General features: G+C 43.4%; 1 long non-coding RNA gene across 2 annotated transcripts in view; it reads right to left on the bottom strand.

Moving 5' to 3' along the window:
• LOC127479568 (uncharacterized) overlaps nucleotides 1-23,713 on the bottom strand; it is a 40,148-nt gene extending 16,435 nt beyond the window's left edge. Inside the window, exons 1-3 of one of the 2 annotated variants that reach the window (XR_007907598.1) lie at nucleotides 22,914-23,713; nucleotides 20,996-21,201; nucleotides 18,795-19,047 (exon numbers count right to left, since the gene is read on the bottom strand). This is a non-coding gene — a long non-coding RNA (uncharacterized LOC127479568). Of the gene's footprint in view, nucleotides 1-18,794; nucleotides 19,048-20,995; nucleotides 21,202-22,913 lie in introns of those variants that run through there. The other variant, XR_007907599.1, reaches the window with a different exon arrangement.
• Between the last annotated feature and the right edge of the window lie 588 nt (nucleotides 23,714-24,301).

Here is a 24,301-nt window from a genome sequence, read left to right as displayed (position 1 = left end):
CTCCTGTCTATAAATCTTTTCTTGGCAGTGTTATTAAGAACAACTGGCTGAAGCAGCACTGTTCTTAGCTGAGATTCTTGTTGTCCTACGAACCTGTCAGCCAAGTTACAGGAGTTAGTATAGAGAATCAATAGTCTTTTTGGCAAAGAGAAAGAGCTGACATTGATTCTTCCAACTCTGGCAGCTACCTTTCATACTGTGCCCTTCAATGTGTGGTCAAGGCCTGTCTGTGGTCCTGTTGCAACCTTGTAGGGTGTTCAGCATAGGAGGAAAAAGGAGAGTCTAATAGAATCACATCTTCCCTAACTTCCACAAGTTAAGGACTGGGTGAATTCGATAGAGCTTCAGACCTTCAGAGGCATAGATGGGACTGGGTGATAAGGCTCTTCTCACTCCTCCTTGTCTTGGATGTTGGATCATCTGGCAATGTTCTGTGAGTGCCCTCAGTGGACTTCTGGAGAAGTCTTCTGTCATAATTCAATATATCTGACTAGATAATAAGATATGGTCCAGAAACTACCATTAAATTAATAACTGTTGACTACAGTCACAGGCTATGTTACAGACATACAAAAGCTTGAACTTGCAAATGAGCTAGGTTACTGATATTTAACACAAGCAAAAACAGAAAGGTGATCTATCCACATTATGATAATAACACTCACAGGGCGGAGTCAAGATATAGTTCCTTTTTTCCCCCATACTTTCCTATCACTGCTCCTTAAAACCAGGAAGTAATACCACATGTGGCTGATGTTGCCTTGCTTTTTGTTGTATTTGCTTTTTCTCAACTCAACTGTTTTTTGAAATGCTGTGCACCTCTACAAGAGCCCAGTCAGAGGCGAGTAGAGGATTTATTTTGTAATCATTATTCTGAATCCTAAATACCACCTAGTAAAACAATCACTCGTAATTGGACTTCTTTAAGCATTCTTTGTTTTACATCTTTAATTCATTAACCTTGGTATTGTCGGCATGTTGCCACAATCAAATACAACTTATTCCATGTTGTGCAGTGAGAGCCAAGGGCAGATCTCACACTGGGCTGTTGTCTAATGGACCTGGAGCGCCTGTTAAATGTAACAGCATCCTAAATATAGGTATCTAGCAAGGGGAGAGGATGTATGTGCTGGAGATGACTTGGTATACATCCAGGTGCTGAGCTGGGCAAACCCAGTCCTTTAATCACAGTTTCATCAAATACCTGACAAATATTTTAAAGCCCAAACTGATTTCACCCTTGAGCTACAGCTAAACTAGAATTCCTACAGGGCTGTTTCAATTTTTCTTATGGATGCTGTTCTCAGAGGAGAGAACTGACATATAGGCTTTGCTCAACATCTGCGGTACTTTTCAAACCACAGATAATCAGTGGATAATGCAAAATGATATAATTTGCATCAGAAAGATAACTGAAAAGCCTCTTACACATATTAGTGGGCATAATTTAGCCCTTTGATGTTAGAACAACAAAAGAATATTAAGGGCAAGTTCTGCTTTGTGCAATATGTGCTGATAGAAGAGCTGAAGCCAATGACATCCTGCAGATTTCTGCCACCTTTTCTCATGTTGATCTGCCTGTGGCCAACTCCCAAAGGTTCCTGTAGAGCAACATGTGATACAAAAAGCCAGAGGCCCAGCTATTTGGAAATGATAACTTCCTCAACTTAGGGAATCAAAAGACATGCTAAAGCCAAGCATCCTCACTAGTGCTGCAAAGGGAAGTGATAAAAAGCACCCTGAAAAACTTCTTTTTAATCTTGTTAGAAGTAAGAATAATTGAACAACCCAAAGTGTCATAAGCAATTTGTGTCTATGTGACAGACAACAGATCTGTTTTTCAAGGTGATGATTACACTGACTTCCCAGCAGAAGCTCAATCAAATCTGTGGTTATATGGTTCCCTTCCAAACTGGAAAACACAGCAGTGCTGGTGTTATCTTATAATGCTTTTATGCGTATGAATTTATCACGTGCCTCCTAGCTGGGCTTTCCTTCAGTGGTCGTGTCAGTCCAGAGTCCACCAGCAGGACCATCCCATCTCAGCTGGTCATGTTGGCTTGCTTCAGTCCTGACTTTCTGCCTGATTTCATCAAAGCAAATACCATACTCCACAGTATTTAGGCCACTTAATAGTTTTTAGGAGCCATCGTTTCCAGTACTATCTATGCTCAGGAGAAAGCATGGTGGGAGAAAAGTGCTATATCTTGTAGTCTGTGGTGTGTTAAAGGAAAATAAAGTCAGTTACTGCCATGTGTGCAAACAGAAGAACAACCCTTAGCACTTTCAGCTCTATAAATCGTGGGTTTAGTATAACTTCTGCACCTTCTTTACAACGCATATTCCAAGAGATCACTGAAGAACCAGTGATCAGCTATTACTCTTCAAAGACAGAAGATAATTCTGTTTTAAAACATAAAAAAGCATTTGTGTTTCTTAAAATCCCCACAAGGGTAAGATGCTAGATTTTACTGGTGAATCTGATTGCTATAGGAATCAACAAGACCTTCTGTTACCAATGATATTTTTTTTCGGAACTCCAGGTTTTTGTCCATCCTCTTAACAATGTCATTTTATTACAGCATGTGAATCAAAACGCTGTGCTAATAGCAAGGCCTATTGCTTTTCCTGCTTAGTACCCATTTGACACCTATCTATTGACTTCATCTTGGTGCACGGTCAGAGCTGTCCTTGGGTATTTTTTACCTTTTTTTTTGCATCAATTAATATTCAAAACTGCCTATCAGCTATCAAACTTTCATCTAGAGGCTTTATGATATTTTATTGCTAGTGATTTGCTCAGTTCAGGCTATTAACAAACAATGAGTGTTTTGATGAAAAATAATGCAGGTATTTTTCATTGTAAATAATGGATCTAAGTTGGACTTCTCCTACTTATCAGATTTTTGCTGAGTTATGCCAGTATGCACAAAATCAAATCCCCAGTCTTCTGACATCAGAGACTGATGTAACTTCCATGGATTTAGTAGATCTGTCTGCAAGTGTAAATTCACTGAATGAAGTGGCTTCTCCTGCTCTTGTTGAACTAACTGAGAAATACCCTAAATCAACAGGATCATGATCTGGTCAGCTGGGGAGTGTCTGTTTATAGATAAACCTATTCTTCTCCTATTACATGTGTTTAGAACTTCTCAAACTCCTCTGACTTCAAAGTAACTATTCTGGATTTACAGCTGTGTAAATGAGAGGAGAATCAGACTCAAGAGAGAAAGAAAGAGTGGTCACTAAGCTGGTTTGTGGATTTCCTTGGGTGAAAAAAGGAAGTACAGACAGTGGTGTTGGGGATTTTTTTCTCCCCCCCCCAAGTATTTGTTTACAACCTATGTTTCCTTTATTATTGACTTTCAATAATACACCTCAACATTTTTTTTCCATGTGCTAAAAATACAGCTGGTTTTAATATTCCTATCACTGGCTTATAAAAACCTGTAAGTACAAAGCCCTAAGTCAGTAGCAAAAGTCCCCTTCTGTCTCAAGAGGAATGACTGATGCATATGAAGACTGGAAAGCTGGCACAGATGTTGTTCTCAAGCATTTAATGAAAACATCTCCAAAGAATATATTGGGGGTAGGAGAAAGCTGGAGGAGATCAAAGATCCTGCTGTGGCTGGGTGGCTGCTGCTGCAGCAACCATGCCATAGGAGCCTGGGTACAGTTTTATCTGTTGTCTCTGACCAAACTAGGAGGCTTCCTCCATGGCTTGCATGGGAGCCTTGTGCACAAAGAGAAACGTGCACACACAGAGCTCTCTCTGTGCACTAGGGAACAACACAACACTTCTTAAAACAAATATATACTCCTAAACATTTCTTTTTAGCAATAATCAGGGATAAAGTTTACTTTCCTGGATAGGCCTCTCTTATTAGAAAGAACTTATGAAAAAAAGGGAATGTGGGTCTTCTTATCTCAACCACCCTCCCCTTCCTTTGCTTAGGAAAAGAGGACAGCAACAGAGAGCACAGACTCATGTGCTCACTGAGCCTGGGAACCCAATGGGTTGTTTTCATTTGTTGCTTCTTTCCATAATAGTTGTGATCATTAGTACAAATCACTTTACTTCATCGTGCTCATCCTCCCTTATTTCTAGAGTAATAACTCATGCAGGAAGGGTCAATAAGGAAAGCATCAATGCCTGGTGGCAGGTATCACCTATCACTACCATAGATTGATAAATGGCATGAAAATCCTGGCTTCTTTAAATGACATGGGCTTAACTAGACATAGGGTGTGGAGGTTTCTTGCTTGTTCATGCCTACGGGGTGCACTTACATATTATGGGGAGGGTGATCCTGAAAAGTCAGGTTGTTCTGCTATCTTAGTACTTCATCTTGTGTGTTTTGATGGTCTTTTGCCGACTCGTCTCAAGTAACACTGCAACCTGACTGCAGTCCCAGAGTCCCTTCAAGGGAATTTAGAGTTTGTTCAGAGCTTTCCTTTCTTGGAAAAGCTAATATGAGTAATATAGGCTGGACTGCAACTGATGTATTTTGACATATCTTCTTTAATCACCAGGGACCTACACTGGCTTGGCCTGGTTACCAAACTAATTTAATTTACCTGATAACAGCATATTCACTTCCTTGGGGTGTAAGAGAGGTAAATACATAGCTCTGCTCCCAGGGAGCTGAAGCAGTATTGTGAGCCCACAGGTTCAGTAAACTGTGGAGCAAAGAGTGAAACAAATTGGTAAGGGAGTTTTGTGTGAGATTATTTTGTTGTGTTGTTGGGGGCTTTTTTGTTTTGGTTTTTTGCTTATTTTTATTTTGTTTCCCTTACCCATCCTCCCCATTGGTTTGGGACATGAAGCAACTGAAGTTGTAGTTGCTGTTCCACTGAATAATTAATAGCTATTTCTGAGTTGGGTATTTTATTATTTATCAAAAAACATCACTTCGTCAGAGCTAAGGAGTCTATTAAAAATCTGTTGCTTTTGAGAAAGCCTTCACTGGTGGAATTTGTTGCAGAGTGTAACAAGAACAAACTCCTGAACTGCAGCTGCTTCAGAGACAAGGTTCCCAGTCGGACAAAAGGCTATTTAACTTTGTTCACATCGGCAGTGGCCTTGGGAAACAGGTATTAATTACCCCAGCTATCTCAGAGATGGAGAAATAGTGTTGAGGATGCAGGGACAAGGAGGGGGAGACATGGCAAACACTCGCAGCAGTTTCAGAGCATATTACTCCCTAGGCAGCACCAGCAGGGTTTGCTCAGGTTGTAACAGGAAAGCTTTGGTAGTCTCATTACACCAGCAGAGCGCAGGAGAACAAGGACAGTCTCTCCCTCAGACTTGTGCTCTCTGTCCTTGACCTGGAGACCCCCTGCTTGGGTGCAGCTTGTGGTGAGACATTCTATCTGCTGATTGACTCAACATGCTGATCCCTCTGTACTGCTTAACAGGTGTCATGGTCCCTGGGAGAAAATAACTTGCTCTTTAGTCTTAGAGATACTTAATATTTGGAAATATGTCTCCTCCAGCCCTGCTGTCTGTCTCTGACTGCAAAGCGAGGTGGAATGCTCCCTTCTGCCTCCTGGCTCCATGACTTGTGTGCCAGTGGCCAGGCCACTGATGCTCTGCAAATGAATGTAACATGCAGGGACATCACTGAGTCCAGGGAGGAAAGGATGGCACTGATCACTGAAGGGCTTCAGAAATGCAGTAAGTCAACTTTTAGTACAGTGCAGTATTGTTTAACTGGCAATATTTCTCTGCAAATGGATAGACCAGGCAGTTGTAGAGGCAATGGTGAGCCTGTAAATTGCTTGTATGTTTCTGCAGAATGGTTCACTGCTCTTTTATGGACAAAAATGTACTTTCTGCAGCTGCTCTCAGTCAGTGCTTCCGAGAGCTTTAACGTGGTAGTGTCTAGCGTCTGATTATTCCCACAGATTATTCAGGCCCTCTCTCCCCTCAGTTTTTGTTCTGGAGTCCCTAAATACATTTTGGTTTTACTTTGGATCTATTCTTTGAGTTTATTGGTTTGGGTTTTTTTTCTTTTCATTTCATTTTGCAGCATTGAGCACTGTTGAAATAATCCTTTCCCATGTTGTTCCCGTGCTCTGTGCTTTTTAAATTATTCCATGCAGCTTCATATTTGTTCAAACAGAAATGCTTAAAATCCCTGGCAAGGGGTGTTGTTGTCAGGGGTAATCACCCTCCCGCTGAGATGAGAAGTACAAGGTGTAAATGAGTACCTCTGCTCCCAGAGGCAGTGTTAGCCAGCAACAAGCCACGCTCCAGGAGCTGTCTTAGAGGTATTGTCTTGTTTTTCCGTATAAATCACTCAAATAAATTATCATGATGGCTGGAAACTGCTGGCTGATGCTAAAATGTCTTAAATGAAGACACAAAGATAAATCTTTTGAGCACTTACCATCATGACATATTCCATTAGTCCATTATTATTTAATTACTGGCAAGGGGCAGTGTCAGCGAGCGGAGCAGGAGGATTGCCAAAGGACTTTCTTCTTTAGACGGGAGGCAACCAGAGCATGGATTGAGGGGCAAGCTGAGGTCAGTACAATTTCAAAAGGATCCGAAGGATCTTGGCATGTCTGCCCTGTCATGTAAGGGTACCCAAGGTGGCTTTAACTAGCCTGCTAGGGCAAACTTGCCATCTTGCAGACTCCTGTGGAAGCTATTTTTTCTGCTGCTTTGCCAGCTCCTAGTATCACTGTCTCAGGAGACCTCCTGGCCTTCTTCCCCCTTCACATCACAGGGCAGCTGTCAGCCTCATCTGCATGGGTGAGGCTTCATCTGGGTCTGTCCCCTGAAGTGCATGGTGACTTTGGTCTGCTTGGGCCTGAGATGCATGTTTTACTTTTTGTACTTTTTAACTTAATTTTTACTTAATTTTTTTTTATGTATGGAAAAATAGCTCTTCCTGCTTCTCATCCTTCATCCTGGAGATGGCAAAAAGGGTGTTGAAAGACACTGGGAAGGCTTGGATGCCACTAGTTCAAAACAAGAGTAATAGGGCACATGTAGGGCAGGAGATCTGCTGTGCTTTAGGCGACCTCTTCAAGCTTGTTGCCTAAGGTAAAAAAACAAGCTATGGGCAACATGGCAAAATGATTGTGTTCAAAATGCTCCAAAGTCTGGATCTTCCAGGTGTGGACCCTGTCTGTGGGCTCACGCAGAACTCAATACTTGGCACACCTGGTTGTGACTCACAATTTACGGCTGATAAAATTACACAGGAAGGCATATTCTGTGATTCATGTGCAAGACTGCATCCATTGCGCATACTCTTGCAAATCAGCCACAGGCAGTGCATGATTGGAAGCACTCTCACTGACAGCAGTGTGCATGGGCCCTGCTGACACCTCTCTAGAGCCACCTCTTCCAGACAGTTCACTGTCCATGATCCCCACGGCACAGAGGGTGGTACTGTCAGCTCTCCATCACCCACAACTACTTTATCTGGATTGTGGATTAGCTGCTGCACAGAGAGAGACACAAAAAGCTAGTGAGGTGCCTGCTGGACCTGCTCAGGTACCTTTGGCACAGCCTGCAGCAGGCTTTTCCCCTTTTCCCTTTGCTGAAGTACTCCAGAACTGCACTCATGACCCCAGACCAGCAATTGGCAAGCCTGGCTGAGGAAGGAGAAGGGCTAGTACACTGTAGACAGGGTTCTGGAGAGGAGGGTGGCCATGGGCTGAAGTGTGCTGGCATAGTAGAGCAGCCATGGCAGGTGTGAAGAGGCAGTAGTGAGTCTGAAGTAACTGCAGTTTTCACAGCAGTAAGGTCTGGTGAGGTGCACTTTGAGCATCAGAAGCGTTTTGGAGGTAGAGAGCTTGGTATCTGGGGCCAAGGGTGGATTAGGTGCCATCAACTTCCACCACTTGCTGCCAATGATGGTAACAGTGTTAGGCCAGTCCAGGGTTCATCTGCAGACAGATTTCTGCGATACACCATGGCCATCTGTAACTCCTCTGGACCTGGCATCTCTTCTCCCTTGTTTTCTTCTCATTCTTCAGTACTTTCCCTACTGGGGAGAGGCCTGGATTGGGTCAGGTTCAGATGGAAAGGGAAGAGGAAAAATCTCTAAGGTCATATAACTAGTGGTCAGAGCTTCTTGAGCCAAACCAAGCCCCTGCCACTAGCATTACAAGAAACTCCATGCACCTTTATAGGCTGTCATGGAGGAGACAAGTTTTTTGTCACAGAGAGCTCTGTGTAGCAAGCTGGAAGCACACATCACGCTACACATTTGTGGAGATGCCCTTGTATTAACTAAAGATATGTGTATAAGGTGTGTAACTTGTGGCCTTCGTGTAAGGCTGCTCTGCATAGGCAGGGACAGTTTTCTTGCCATGTAAGCCACAGGTAAGCTTCTGTGTCCAAAAGCTATATGGGGACATGTCCAAGTCCACCACTGGGATAAGGAGGTGATGGAGCTGAAAGACTTATTTACATTAAAAAGTATGCAGATGGAAAGACTGTTGGAAGTAAAGCCACTCTTTCCTGGGAATTGCAGCAACTGATGTGCCTATCAATACACACACCCTCCTCCATGCTTGCAAAAGTCCTTCCCTCTCCCCCAACATCTGAAAAGCTCTTATTTTACCTGTATTGTCTGTATTATCTGCAGTAATCAGTCTGTCATCCCTTCCTCTGTTTGCATAAGGTTGATAGATGGATGAACAGAGTGAGAGACGCAGCTCAAGCCCCCTGCCCTGCCTCAGGGCTGGGACCCTCTGGGAGTTTTGGCACAGACTGAGGTGGGGGGCTCACAGGCACAGCCACACACTGCCCCTCAGCTGTGCTCTCCCCCTTGCCAGCCTGGCTGGGCACCAGGGGTCCTGGATTAATCCCTTGGATGCTGCTCACTGCCCCAAACACTGCATCCATTGAAATAGTTTTTATTCTCTCATAATGGCAGTGTGCACGAGGTCAGACTGATCCCAAGTACCTTCCTGTTTGATGTGCAAAATGAAACAGGAGAGCTCAGGATTATGCACTGAAAAATGGTGCCTCCGTGTATTTAAATTAAGTAGGGTGCATGAATTCATTATGATCTGAAAGCTCTTCAAACACCGCCTAAGTAGGTACAACAGCTTCAGATGAGCCTCAGGACTAGTTGCTAATGCATATACTTGAGAAAGTTTCCTGTTTTTTTTTTTTCCTGTGCCTACTTACATCCACAAAGCTCTGCTTGAAAAGAGTATCCATGCAAAAGGAGGTCCACTAAAAGAAGCCAAAAGCTGTAAAAATATCTTCAGTGTAATTTGACTCTCAGCTGCAGGTCTGCAATTCTCAGGACTTCCCTTCCACTATGCAGAGAGGAAACAAACTCTGCCTTGGCATAGACAGTAGTAGCAGTAATGAAAACAATATTTTTTAGCAATGAGCAGACATTTTTGTATTGCACAGAAAATATCATTTTTATAGTCTCAAAATTTTAAAGCTTAAAAGGTTCACTGTGATCATAAGAGTGCTATGATCATCTTCTATGACTCCTTGGTTCTATTTCTTGGGGTGGTTTTTTATTTTTTCAATCATTTAATACAGAATTGTATCTTGCTATAATTTTGATAAGGCTGCAAGCTACAATCCTGGCATTGCTACTTCCTGCAAGGAACTGGCATCAGACCCCTAGTTTGTCTTAAGATATGTAGGAAATTAGGAAAGAGCCTTGTAGCTGTGATTAAAACACCTCAACCCCCTTGCTCAGCTGTACATCTGTCTTTATAAGTCTGTGCATGGAGATAACTCATATCTTAAACTAATTTTTCATCCCTTCTAAGGAAGCCTTTTCATCTCTGGCACAATGCGCAGGGGTTCCTCCTCATGCATGACAAACTGCAACAGTTTGGTGAATCTGCAGAAAGTGGTTTCAGTTTTCCAAACTTCCTGGCAGCTCTAAGGGTTTCAAGTCCATTAGTGGGACAAGCTGTTGGCACCTTTAACTCTCAAACTCTCTTAGTGGGTGAAACTTTTCCCACCACAAAATGGCAGCACAAGATACACTGGGAGGATAAGCTACACACTATCAATCACCTAGCTGGCACTGGGGCAGGTCCTGCCCTGTGTCCTGTGGTGGAACCTGCACTCAGGCTCTGGCATGCCTCCTCCAGCCAGCCCTACTGCCATCACCAGCCTGAGGCACAGGATGCCTCGGTGTTGGTCACAGCTGAGCAAGATAGAAAGTGCAACTGCCCACCCCTGAGCGCTCATGTGCATTTTCTTACCCTGAATAAGCAAACCCCCTATTCCCCTCCCTTCATAGGACCAACACCCTGGGAAGTGAAGTCCTTTCAAGTTCTGTCTTCAAGGGCAGCTCAGCTGACTGCACATCCCCAGACACAGGCGGAGCATGTTTTAAAGACAGTTCTTCACTTCTGAGAGGAAAAGGTCATGAATATCAGTCACTCTCAAATTCAAAAGGCTGCTTCATCCTAATCAGGGAGGTGAAATGTCGCTGGCTGTCTTCTGCAGCCAGTGCTTTGCCCTGAGAATATCAGAGAGGCTCAGTGTTATCATAGACACCCCTACATGCCCAAACAAAAGGAGATGACTAGCTGACCAACAGCCCCCACTGCCTGGCACCAGGACCCTTACTGTAAGTTGTGCTGAGCTGGACACCAGACAAAGGTGTGCTCATGTCACAGTGCAGTGGAAATCACTGGAGCTGAAAGACCAAGAGATGGGGGAATAAGGGACGTACCTCAAGTCCTTTCCTTATCCATAATGTGAACAGTAAATCACTGCTGCCATGCTGGCAAAAGCTGAGCTGTCACACTGGAACAATACAAATGGAGTGAGAGAGAGTCAGAGAGCAACTGAACCGCCTTTCATCAGCAGCCAAGGGTTTACAAAAACCTACCACTTGGGTCTCCCAAACAGTGGTAACTGGATCAACTTCAAGTTTATATTTGCAGTTTTTCCAATCGTTTCTCAAAGTTCAGTCTCTTCCTCCTGTGTTGTGGGGGTGTAACCATAGCTTTAGCTTTAGAAAGGACTTGACTGTCTTGGAAAGATAGGGGTAATTTTAAAGATAATGCCTAGTTGTGCAACTGGGATGGGACTCAGGAGACCCAGAAAAAGAGAGTTAGAGAAAAGATAGCTGTTTTCTGCTCTCCTCCTTCCAACCACTATTACATTTGTCTTCACTGATGAAGTTGGGAGTCAACCATTCCCTCCACGGTCATTCTTCACCCTCCTCAGCAACCATTAACTGTCTCCTTTGAAAAGGATTTCCAACCAGGAGAATACAGAATCCCCTGGGACTCCTACCTACTAGACCTCAAAACACCACTAAATGGAACAGATGAAAACAAGGACATCAAAAAGGAAAAAGACTCTGCTTCCCTCCTGAACAGGCATCATGAGACAAGTTGTAACTGAGAGCCAGCCCTCACATCAGTGTGCACAGCAGGAGAGGGCAGTAGTGCTGCTGAGACCTGGGCAAGGCTGAGAGCTCAGATATATACAGTGTCTATAGTGATCCAGAGGCAAACAGCATTTTGCTTTCATCACTGTCCAAGAGCATCCTTAGGGTAATGCTATTTCCCCACACAACTAGAAACTTGAGAGACATGAGGATCCTAGTGCTCCCCTGGGTGCCCTACAGCCCCAGGATGGACTGTACCATGTCTATGCCCCAGCAATAGGTAGGGACTTGAAAATGGACCCAGTGCTTACATCGGGGCACAGAGGCATGAGGAAGAGATAAAGGTGCTCTAACACGTGTCCCCTCATGCTGCCAGGCTCTCTGAAATTGCAGCTGCACACCAGTATGTGACTGCTAAGCACAACCAGGTAACTCAGCATTTGGAGGTCTCTGGCAGAGGGTTTTAAAAAGACAATTTCAGTTATGTCCTCAGGATAATCTTTACTTACTTTCAGTTTTATCTGTCACAAACTTTGGTTCCAAATCGGCATGGGCGTAATCACTTTCTTCTCTTCATCTGGGAACAGGGAAGAAGTAAATCACAAGCCAGCGGATGTGGTCTTTCTGTACAGAGTTTTTTGTTGTAGTTAAACTTTGGAGATGTTCTTGAACTTCTTGCATTTTCCAGGCATTTAAAGGCACCATGAATTACAATGTAATTGAAAAATGGGCCTATTTCATAGAAATGAAGTGTAACCAATAGCCCCAGTCTGCTGACTTAATAAAGAAGCTTAACATTATTATAACTATATTAATAACAAGGCCAGCTAGCCATTAGCAAGAGGAGTTCATTCATCGCATCTCTCTGACACTTTCCAGCTTGCTCTTTCATGGTAAATGAGTGCTGCTTGTGTTCATCTTCTATTCAGATAATTCCCATTAGCAAGATAAACATACGGGTGAGAGATCCTACTTTACTTCTAAATAAGAGCTGTTAGCAAGATGATGATAGAAATGATATGAATCTATGACAGAGGACAATACAAAGAGGAGAAGGAATGATAGAGAAAGGAGTCCTGGTGCAGAAGAGCAGAGGAGGATGAGGAGGAGGAACCTGAAGCCCTGATCCAGAGCAGTCCAAGATCTTTTAACAACTCACCCCAAGCTAAAAGGGACTCGCTAATGGACAGAAGCACCGAAGGGCCTGGAACAGAGACAGACAGATGAACTCACTGGAAGCTTGTTGTGTTTAGCTTTATAGCAAGCTCCTAACTGAATCAATATGAGCCACATATATTCCCACTGGTCCTTCATTCTGCTTCACAATCTTGTTTTGAATAAACGTCTCAGCATTTCAGAGACATGTCAGCTTGGATGTATTTCATTGACCAGTTGCACTTAATATAATCTGCTTGATATAACACTGTGAAGGATCCGTTCCATTTTCCTTGTCACACCAACAGATAAGGTGTACTCAACAGGTTAGCCAACCTACCCAAAAAATCTCTCTGCTGAGAGAGTTATTACCAGCTCAGCAAAGACATCAGTTTTGTGCTAAAGAAGGGAAAGTAGTTGATGCAATCTTTTTGGATTTCAGTAAAGTTTTTGATATTGTCTCTCACAGGATCCTTCTGGATAAACACATAATGAAGTGGGTGAGCAATTGGCTCACGGGTGGAGCACAGAGGGTAATAGTGTCACTAGTGGGGTTCTGCAGGACTCCTTCTTAGGCCCTGTGCTCTTCAACATCTTCATAAATTACTTCAGTGCAGGACTGGAAGGGACACTAAGCAAGTCTACAGATGACACAAAACTCGGAGGAGCTGTTGACTCCCTCAAAGGCAGGGAGGCCCTGCAGAGAGACCTCGACAAATTACAGGACTGGGCAATCATCAAGCATTTGAAGTTCAACAAGGGAAAGTGCTGGATTCTGCACCTGAGATGGGGCAACCCTGGATGCACAGACAGACTGGGGAATGAGATGCTGGAAAGCAGTGCCGTGGAAAGGGACCTGGGGGTCCTGGTTGATGGCAAGTTGAATATGAGTCAGCAGTGCCCTGGCAGCCAGGAGGGCCAACCGTGTCCTTGGGGGGCATCAGGGAAAGCATCGCCAGCCTGTCAAGGGAGGGGATTGTCCCGCTCTGCTCTGCACTGGGGCAGCCTCACCTTGAATATTGTGTGCAGTTTTGGGTGCCACAATATAAGAAAGATATTAAGCTATTGGAGAGTGTCCAAAGGAGGGCAATGAAGATGGTGAAGGGTCTTGAGGGGAAGCTGTATGAGGAATGGCTGAGGTCACTTGGTCTGTTCTGCCTGCAGAAGAGGAGACTGAGGTGCCACCTCATTGCAATGGAAGATGGGAGGCAGGCACTGATCTCTTCTCTGTGGTGACTGGTGACAGGACCCAAGGGAATGGCCTGACGTTGTGTCAGGGAAGATTTAGGTTAGATATTAGAAAAAAGTTCTTCAACCAGAGGGTGGTTGGGCACTGGAACAGGCTCCCCAGCCTGTCAGGTGGTGACAGCACCACGCCTGACAGAGTTCAAAAAGCATTTAGATGATACTCTCAGGTACATGGTGTGATTCTTGAGGATGGTTCTGTGCAGGGCTAAGGGTTGGACTCAATGATTCTTGTGGGTCCCTTCCAACTCGGCATAATCTGTGACTCTCTGAAAGCTGCTCCAATGTTAGATGTTTCTTTCTGGGCTGCAGGACTTCATCGCATCTCCTCTTGCTCCGTTCACCTGTTCCATGAGTACCAACCAACCTTTGTACGTAATCAGTCAGAACCATTGTTTCAGTTACCATAACAAATTTAAACTGAGTTTGAAGCTTGGTACCAGTTTCAGACCTAAAGAATGATTTCTGTATTCAAAAGTTTACTTGTTTTTTCCAACTATTTTAGTTGCACTGATAGAACTAATTTCTACACCCCTTTGTCTTGCTTCTATCTGCCTGTAGTAGAACAGTGTGAAGTCTGGTAAAAGGCAGTTTTTAAGGGAAATCTATTCAGGTTCTGATGTGTAACATGCAGATGTAACTAAACAAAGTGCAGCCTTCTTTTGTGTCAAATACACAGCAATCAGAATTTATTTTTTTCTACAAGCCTTCCTGAAAATGGATTATCTAAATCTTCTGTCTGCAAATCAATATTCCCACTACCAAGCAATCTCTCCAGAGCCAACAAGCATTCACACTCTTAGTGCTCACCACAGTTGCTAAACACTACGCTGATACGTCTTTTGTACTGGTGATTAGTGCTGCCTGCACACTGCAAACAGGGTTTGTAAATATTTGTGAAAACCTCTGAATGCTGCTGGATTCATCCATGTTTCTGATCCGTACAGTAGTTACCATCACAGATATTTCTAGAGAATTCTCTCCCCCCCCTCTGAAATTGTTGGAGCAATAGATTTTCATGTCTGCAGCTCAGCCTGTACAGAAGAGTAAAGCAAAGGACAATGAAGCCCTCTCATGTTGAGGCTTCTGTGTACTACAGTTGCAGAAATAATGCTGAGTGGGCGTGCTTGATGGGCACGCTTGTGCATTAAAATACAAAAACAATTTTAGAAAGAAACTCTTTTGAATTAGTTCAATTTTCAGTTGTTCACTTTGTTCACTTTAAAATTGTTTTACTGTGGTTTTCTTTATATTTACTCCTTTTTTTTTTGGAACAGCTATCCCTGGTTAGTGTATTCAGATAACAAAATTAGACTCAGTCCAGTGGTAACAATACGCTTTAAAGGTTTTAAAAAGCCACTGTTAAACAAAAACAAACAAGCAAACAAACAGATGATAGCGCTGATCGTTTTGTAGGGCCAGTTAATTTTTTTCTTACAAAAACTTTGTGAAAAGGGGATGTTTCATTCACAGCATTTGGACCAGGTCTGCCATGACATTTTCAAACTCCACTTACTCCCTGTGCAGCTGGCTTGCTGCATTCACCCTGTGGTGGCTGGCTGCACTGGCCTGGATGTAATCTTGTTTGCATAGTCAGTCACACACAAAATGAAGAATTACTCTACTGTATGAGCATGGTATTCATTACTTGCTACATCCCATTTTAAAGGTTTCATTCACCCAATCAAGAAACATGATACAATGTGACACAGTTAAACTGACATAAAATGAATAAACCCATTAGCTGAAACGTGGGTTACCTAAATGGTCCAGGAAATCATGAATGGATAATTAATGATTAATTCTTAGAAAGAAAAAAAATAAAAGCTTTTTTTTAGTCTCAAGGAGTTTCTGACCAGTATGCTTGCACAAATATGAATTAATGTAATAGCAAGAAGGAAGAGACTAATGCATCTGCATCAAGCCAGTGAGGCTACCATGCCAGAAGCCCTTCTGGTATGCAACCAAGCCTGTCCTGAAGGTGGCAAAACTCCCACATTTTCAGGGATACTTTTGTTCCTAGATGTTGTAGGATCACATTAGGCCAATTCAGCTCATACAATAAGCTTTGCCAAACTCTTGATAGATCGCTCCTTCCCTCAAAACAGATTTAGCAGCATCTCCAGTTTGGTCCGCCAAGTTCCTTGCACTGGTAAAGACCCTGCACAGAGAACAGGGTCTGGTTCAGGGTATAGCACAGTGGGCCACCCCTATTTGAACAAATCCTACCTGACCACAGAGGTGGGACGCTCATGATTATGTGCTGCTTTTCTTAGTAAGCGTCTGGATGTGATGGCACAAAACACCAGGTGTGTTCAAAACTGTGGAATGATCTTCTCTGTCAGAAAGCTTTGGTCAGCTTTGTCCTTAGAGTGACATTACAGAATGACATTTGAAATCTTAAAACAAACTAGATTAATAACAGCAAATCCCTATAAACTATGAGTAATTCAAATTCCTGAATATCATGACAAATTCCATGGAAGATAAAGATTCTTCTGAAAAAGTATCGCCACCTGCAGACTGCTTTTACCAAGCTACTCAAGTGAACAACTGGTCTAGTGCTACTGTCTGGTCTCTTCTCAACACTTCCATACCTGGAAGAATGGCTGATAAAATTCCCTCCGTTCTGCCAGAGTTCTCCAAACCTTAAATTGTATAGAGAGATGCGCATTGTTTCACTGATATTACTTATAGATTTCTGTTTTCTTTATTTTTAGCAAAAGTTGTATCATTGCATAAGCATCTTTCTCTCTTGAAGTAATTAAGACTCTGCCGAAGTCCAGCTGCAGAGAAAGACAGGTTTGTAAGAGTGTACATGTGTTTGGAAGGAGATTTGACAGCTTGTGAGTTATCTAGGCTTGAAAACCTGACAATTGGATTGTAATGTTTGAAATTAATATTGCTGGTTTAATTACCAAATAAATCTTTATATATGTTCAGGGAGCTGATGGGGTACTTTTTTTGGTGGACAATATACCTTCTGCTTTCCTCACCTTTCATTATTTATACCTGCCTGATACTATACCTCTGATGTTCTTGGTATCTATTCATTTGGAAAAAGGGAAAGGTTACTTTCCATAATAGCTTTCTCATGCTGCATAAGATAGATTGTAAAATGACTGCTTTTTGCCTGGGGAAAAAAAGGAAAATTTCTCTATTGTCACAAATCACTGTCTGCATTTTACAATACTATATCTCTCTGAGCAGCTGCAGTTTAGTGTAGGGATTGCCCTTCTTCAGCAACATGAATGTGTTCTTAAACAGCTGGAGATAAGCACATTCAGAGCCTTACTGAGAACACACCATCACATTTCCATTGGTAATGAGTGAAACATCTACAGTACTTTCCATCTGAAATGAGCTTTACTGTAAGCTAAAGATACCAGCAACCAAGAAAAAATATCATGTCAGGTGGGCAGTAGTCTCTTGGAAGCATGGTGGCTCTTGCCCTTACACATTAGCAATAAAATTCATCCCTGTGATATCTCCAGTAAACACAAACGCTTACTTGCACGTACAAGGGAAGTTTTTCTCATTCTTGAAGTTATTATAGAGATGATTTTGAAACAAAGAAAGGTGCAAGACTGTAAACAGCAGGGTACTACATGATAAGGAGATTTAAGAATTACACAGTTGCAGATAACTATGGTTTGGGATTTTTTTTCCTCTCATTTGCTCAAGTTGTGGTTCCTATGTTTGCATGGTAACCTTGTCAAGGACTGCATGAGACAAAATACTATGCAGCAACAGTGCATAAGCATAGGCTGTGTTTCATGTTTCTGCTATAGGATGAGGGTTCATGACAGAACTGGGATTCAAACATCTCCCCAGACCAGTGGGTTTCTGAGTTGCCCCCTCAGGTCACACACAGGCTCCTGTGGACAGCTGTGGCATTGCTCAGGCTCGCAGAGCTCCTGCTTTGGGCACAGAAAGAGGACTCAGCCATAGTTGGGCTGTCAGCATAAGACAGGCTGGGTTTGAGCCCCCAGGGATAGAGAAAGGACCTTGTGCTCACCTGCCCCAAATTTACCCTTTATGCAGGAGTAAAGAAAAAGATGACAGACACTGTGGTGCTCTCCTGTTCCTAGGCCATTTTGGTATGAAAAGCTCCTGAATTTGCTTTATTTCACACTGATTGCAGCAATTTTGGTAACCGCCAAAGAGCTTGCTGAGCAATTATGATGGCTCCTACCTCTTCCTTGCTCTGCCAGCCTCCCATGTGGAAATGGGGCTGGCTGGCTGCAGCCACATTGCTGAGTCGAGACCCCAAAATGATTCTTACTAAAGGGAATTCTAACATGAGGCATCTTTCCCTCTGTTTTTCCATGCTGAAGCAATAGCAAAGCACCCTCCACTCAGTTCCTTTTGTAAATGTTCCTGTTGTGTTTGACTCACTGAGACAGATGAAGTGACCTTACAGCCAAATTTTTGGCTACACAGCCAACTCTCACAAATGTTACTGGCCATTTTTCCTTTGTTGGAACTGCAGCACTGGGGCTGGGCTGTGGGCTAACCATGCTCTCTGGTTAGCTTTCAGGTCAGCTTTTCAGGTCAGCTGATATAGGAATATGCACCATTAACCCCCTCTTCAACAATAAAGTTCCCCAATCCCTCCATATGGGATCAGCCTTCACAGAGATGTCCAACAGGGCCAGTTGAAATGAGGTGTCTGGGTGAAGGCTTTGTTTTCTTTCTTGTGTTAAACTATCCTTGGTGCCCCATGGCACAGGGGTCTCCAGAGGCAGAGAGACACCCTGCAGTGGAGAGGAGACAGGTTGATGGTACATTTTGTATTTGTGACTCCATGAGATATATGTGAGGTAATAAAGCTCTATCTGGATTACATGAACAAGACACCCACTGAAATGCTTCAGCATTTTAAAAAAATCCTGATTAAAAAGCTGGCCTTCACTTCTAGCTCCAAGCAGGCAAGGACTGCAAATAAAAAATCGCCTCTCTCCTCTCACTCTTCTATTGGGAGAATTTTGCATAAATTAAAATTAATGCATTTTTTCAACTAGGTCAGTGGAATGTAAATGTTCTGTTCCAGAGAGGATTATACATGGTAACTCAGTTAAGGGACACACAGCACAGATCAATCCTGCTGCATTTATCAAAGCTGAGCTGTTTGGAACAGAAAGCAACCAAAGTTTTCCTACCAAAAACACTTCATTGCAGTATCAGAAGGCTCCTGGGGCTGAGGATGGATATTTGTCTCACTCCTGGGAAATCTCAAAGTCTTTCACTTTTGCCTCTATGTCAGATATGTCCTCAAATGTGGTCATGAAATCTGTATGATAAAATGGGACAGCAGAAACATCCCCATCTCAGTGGTTTTTAGCTCCAGTGGGAAAATGCCTCCCTGTGTTTGCAAACCAGGCAATGCAACATGAGACTCAGCAGCAAGTTGAGCAAAATTGAATTTGTGCTGCCCCAGGAGCTTGTCTGCTCCTCCTGTCAGGCCCGCATCTGGTTGCTGCCAGTTGCGTGCTGCCTTCAACAACTGCCTACTTTGTTTATGTTTTAGACCCCACAGTCAGCCTAGATGCAGACACTGTGCCAACTGAGCTAGTGCATCTGAGCCCCTGGTAGAGTCTGCAAACAAGCAAATAAGAAGAAATATAATTTTATCTCTCTCTCTCTCTGGCTTGGATTTTCTCCCGCACCACAAATCTGCAAGCACACACACACTCAAGTGTATAGAAATGAATGGCCACCCTGACTTCCTGCCATGCTGGAGAGAGGCTCCAGAGGTAAGCAGGCATGTTGCTGCTTTCAGAACTGGACTGGGACTTTTGTTTTAATGGGCTCAGTACTGTATATTCCGGTGTAAGAAAAGATGCTATGACTGAGACCATAATACAACAACAATTCAAACAAAATCTTCACAAAAAAATAAAGTATTTTTTTCATGATGGATGACACTTTGAATTACGTTAGCTCCCTAGAACAACCTCGTCTTTTAAAAAAAATCCTAACTAAATCTTTCTGAGCTGCAGACGTCCTTTTATGAGGATCAAAACAAAATTGCTATCAATGCAGAATAGTCCCAAACAAACTTGTAAGTAGTGCGTTGAAGGAAATGGGACCTTGTTTTTCACATGGTTCCAGTACACACATTCCTTGCCTCTCACTGCATAATCATACCCAGGATGTATTTTCCCATTCCTTCAAATAAAAAATGTTCCTGTGAATAAGATGAAAAGTCTCTATAGCCCAGTATCTCACCTCAGATATCAGCTTATGTAGATATTTAAGGAAGGGCACAAGGACAGGGGCAGTATACAGTGATCTACACCTGATACCCTCTTCTGGTTTTTGGCAATCGATAGTTTCAAGAGTCCCTGAGCTACAGGTTGAAGGTGGATTTTTCATCCTAACAGTGGTCCTATATGGCATGACTTTGTCTAAGTCTTATTTAAACACATTTGTGCAACAACAAGTTGCTGTTTTGGCAACAAGTCCCATGATTTAATGCATCATGTGGAAAATTTCTTCCTTATGGTTTAAATCTATTGTAGGATAATTCAATTTGTTATCCCTAATTCTTGTATCAGAGAAATACAAATTAACCTTGGTCTGTTTACCTTCTCCATGCCATTGGTGATTTTATACACTTAAATCTAGTCACCTCAGGTAGTTTTCTTTCCAAGTTGAAAAGGTCTAATTTAGTCTTTCCTGAAAAATAAACTGTTACAAAACTCTGACCATCCTTGTTACCTGCTCTATATCTTTTCTAAAGTTATTAGCTCAGTGCTGGAACACTATTTTCTGTTCTGTTTTATTGTGTTCTCTCATTTAGCAATTCCTACTATTCAATTTGCCTTTTGATTGTTGCAGGGCAGTAAGTGATGTTTTCAGAAACCTCAGTTTCAGTTACCCAAGAACTTTCTTGAGTGTTGCTATCTAGAGACCGTCACTGCAGATGTATAAGTAGAGTTATTTTTTCCCTAAGTGCCTTACTTTGCACTTGTCAATACTGAATTTCATCTGGCACTTCACTGTCAGTTGGTATTATAAGCTCCTTCTGCAAAAGTCAGCTTTAGCTTTGATTATTATGAATAATTTTGTATCATCTGCAAACTTTGCCAGTATTCACCCGCTTTGCCATGCCCCATATAGAGATGGTGAACAGCATCGATCCTAGCATAAGCCCTTTTGTAAACCTACCACCAATCCAGAGGAAATGTTGCTATATTTATTCTGTTATTCATACAGGTCCCTATCGCATTACTCACCTTTGTTCCTTGAGGTGGTGGCTGGTGTAAGTTCTGCTTTGGTAGCTCAGAAATTTCATATTTGCTCTTTCAGCACACTGAGTTGAATGCTATCTTGTCCTTGTTGTTTTATCCAGGTCAATTTATCCAAAAGGGTCTGCTTTTCAGAGGCTGGCTGTGCTTCTCTTTGTCCAAAGATGTTCCACCTTGCCATCAAAGCTTCAGCTCTGGGAATAATGCAGATGTAATCACTTGTTTATCAGAAAATGTAAACCTTTTGCATTTTCCAGCAAAACTAATCCTTAACAGAAGGGTCCTGTACATCTAGGTTAAGCTCTTAGACTGAGGGGGATTTCTCGACCAGCTCAGGCCTGAGGACTCCCTCAGTATCCAACATTTAAGTTCTATCAGTTGCAACTGGACAATTGTTTCAAATATATCACATTGTAAACCTGGACTGCTGGAATTAGCATTCTGTTCAGCATTGTCCAAAAGAAGTGGGTTAGGGAGAACTGATTGATGCTAATCAAAGGTTAATTTAGTAGAGTCCATATAAATAAGAATATGTTGACATCTTTAGAGTGCACATAAGCTCGTGCTCATGTATTCCTCTGAACTGGGATCTACAGCAGCACACATATATGCTCATACCTCTTCCTGTCAGTGAGAAGGAGACTCCTAGCAGGACAGCAAGTTGCATTTTCACTCTTCCTATTTACTCTCAGTGCAGGTAGCTCTATAGTCTACAGATCTTTCTCTGACAAGCAGATGCAGAGGCAGAGCTCTGTTTTAGTCAGGCTGGTAAACTGTAAGTCTCCTCTAGTTTACTTTGTGTCACTCCTATCTGATAGAACAAACAGCAGTCACTAAGCTGAGGATTGCCAAAGCTGTGCCAAAGTATTGCTTGTACCACTCTTTGCTGTCCTTGAGCCTAGCTTCAGATTATACTTCCATGAAGAAAAGAATACAAATTCTGCTAAGTATTTCAGGTATAAAAGCCTCCTCAGACATAAAAGTTTCATCAGATATAAAAGTCTATTAATTTCATTGCCAAGGTGCAAATCACACTGCAAGCAATAGACATTTAAGCTACTCTCACAAATAGCTACAAATACTTCTCATTCACCATGAGGCACTGATTAGAGAGTTTTGTGAGCGAAGCATTACTTAAAAGCACCATCCATCTGGATTAATTCCCCTGGTCCCCCATGATGGATCAGACCAGGCTCTCCAATACCACTATCTCTCATGTGAAGCTCTGCTCGTGCCTGGCAGCTTGATGCACAGATCTAGCTTGTGCAACAGTGACAGGCTTTCCTATGTACTACATTCACTGGGGGCAGAAAGAAAAGAAGAAAAACGACAAACTTGGCATCAGACTTGGAAAAATTGGTTTGGCCGCCCAATTTGGACAATATATTCTTATTGTTATTTGTTATGAGCAATTACACATTATTTTTTTCTTTATTAGCATTCTCTCTTCAAAAGATGATTGAAGAGATTGTGTTAAGGCAAACAAACTTTTTTTTTTTTTTTTTTTACTTCAGCATATTGGTGTTCAAAGTAGTTTACATTCTGCAGGAGCACATACCAAACTCTGCTGCCTCCTGTCAGCACCCACCATAGAATCCCAGTGGATGTAAACACTGGGACGTAATATCCCAGAAAAGCAGAGTGCTAATGTGCTCCAAGTACCCAGCTCTTGTGTTTTTAATGGAAAACTCATGGTGGAACCTAATTTGGCACCTGTAAAAATCCACGCCCGGTTAAAATTTGGCTTCAGTGGGAGTACCAAGCCCAGAGCTCCTAGAGCAAATACTGAGCTCCAGCGGAGACTGATTCTGATCAGTAATGCCTCGATCAATATTGGCTCTGTGATTTGCTCGATTTCTTCACCACAGTATGTGCTGCAGACCCTATTTTCCTCAGAAAATCTTACCAATGCTTTATGAATGCAGGATTGGTCCCGAAGATTTGGATTCAAGCACCTGGAAGGCGCTGAGGACGCTCAGGCAGCATTGAACTGAGGGAGCTCTAGGGCTGTCCTGGGTTTTGCTCAGGCATCCTTGAACCTTTTGCCCGTGCAAGGGACTCCTGGATACAGAGGCTCGTTTGTTTCCCTGCGATGGTTTTTCCTGCTCTCCTGGTGCGCAGCGTTTTAGCAGCAGCAGTACAGTGTGGGGAGATGAGAGCAACTCCCGAACGCACCCCTCAGCACCGTCTGAAAGGGGATAAGGGGAGAAGAGAGGGAGGGGATTTGTTATAAATAACAGTTAACCCCTGATGTTGGCTTTTCTGACCGGAGTAAAGGCTGCGGCTTGCCGGGGCCGGGAGCAGCGCTGGGGGAGAGGAAGGGAAGGAAGAAGGCAGGAAAGGAGGAAAGGAAGCAGGGAGGGAGAAAAGGAAGGAAGGAAGGAAGGAGGGAGAGAGGGAAGAGGACGGACCACAGCAAACAGAAAACCATCGGCGCGAACTCGAGGGAGCGGGCCGGGCCCAGCCGGGCTCCCGCAGCGCCGCCTGGCGGCAGCGCCGCGGCACGGCCCCGGCTCGGGCTGTTCAGCGCACCCCGGGAGGGCACGGGGGTTTACCTGGCTGTTCCCTGGAGCGGAGCGGCGAGGCGGACAGGCGTTTTCCCCGGTGATGGCCACGTACCTGTGCCAGCACAGCCTGGGAATCAAATGCGGCACGCTGAGAGGCAGACCCTGGCATACACACTTAGTCCCAAGGTGCTCAGCACAAAGGCGCACATTGGGGCACCGTCAGGGTAGTAAGGATGGCAGCAGCGCTCCAGAGAAGTGTATGCTTCTCCGTCTCTGTGATAATTTCCTCTCCTGTGGAAGTTTCTACCCACCTTGCAGAAAAGCAGGCCCTGCAAAGCTCCTTGTGACCAGCTTGCTCAGCAAGTGCAGTGTGCTGTTTGCATTTCCCAACACTCACCTACCATGGACCCTTCTAGGGGTTCCCAGGGTGACACTCAGCAGCAGCTACAGCCCTCATCACCTTTCCACACTCCTTTGAAGCAAAAGGACAACTTTAGAGAAGGACATTTCCAAAACTGGGATGGAGGGATGACACTGAACTTGGTACAACCTTGATTCTACTTCTTTGAGAACTACTGCCTACAGCAAAGGTGGTTGAACTCCCCAAATTATGAATTATGCTAAAGTTATGAGATAAGATAAAAGATAGTGTAGCTGCATGGTGTGGTTCACCAGTGCTGGTGGGCAGATGGTCTGTCTGGAAACACAGTAAGGGAGGCAATCGGAAGGAAATGTTAGGGATGTAACTGTGCCTTGCTAAATAGATAGCTGCGTGCCTCGTGGACAG

This window comes from Manacus candei, unplaced genomic scaffold (assembly GCF_025592945.1).
Source record: "Manacus candei isolate 608988 ecotype Guabito, Panama unplaced genomic scaffold, ASM2559294v1 h1tg000067l, whole genome shotgun sequence".
Lineage (NCBI taxonomy): Eukaryota > Metazoa > Chordata > Aves > Passeriformes > Pipridae > Manacus > Manacus candei.
The sequence above is the reverse complement of the archived record's forward strand: the minus strand, read 5'-3'. Positions and strand labels throughout refer to the sequence as shown.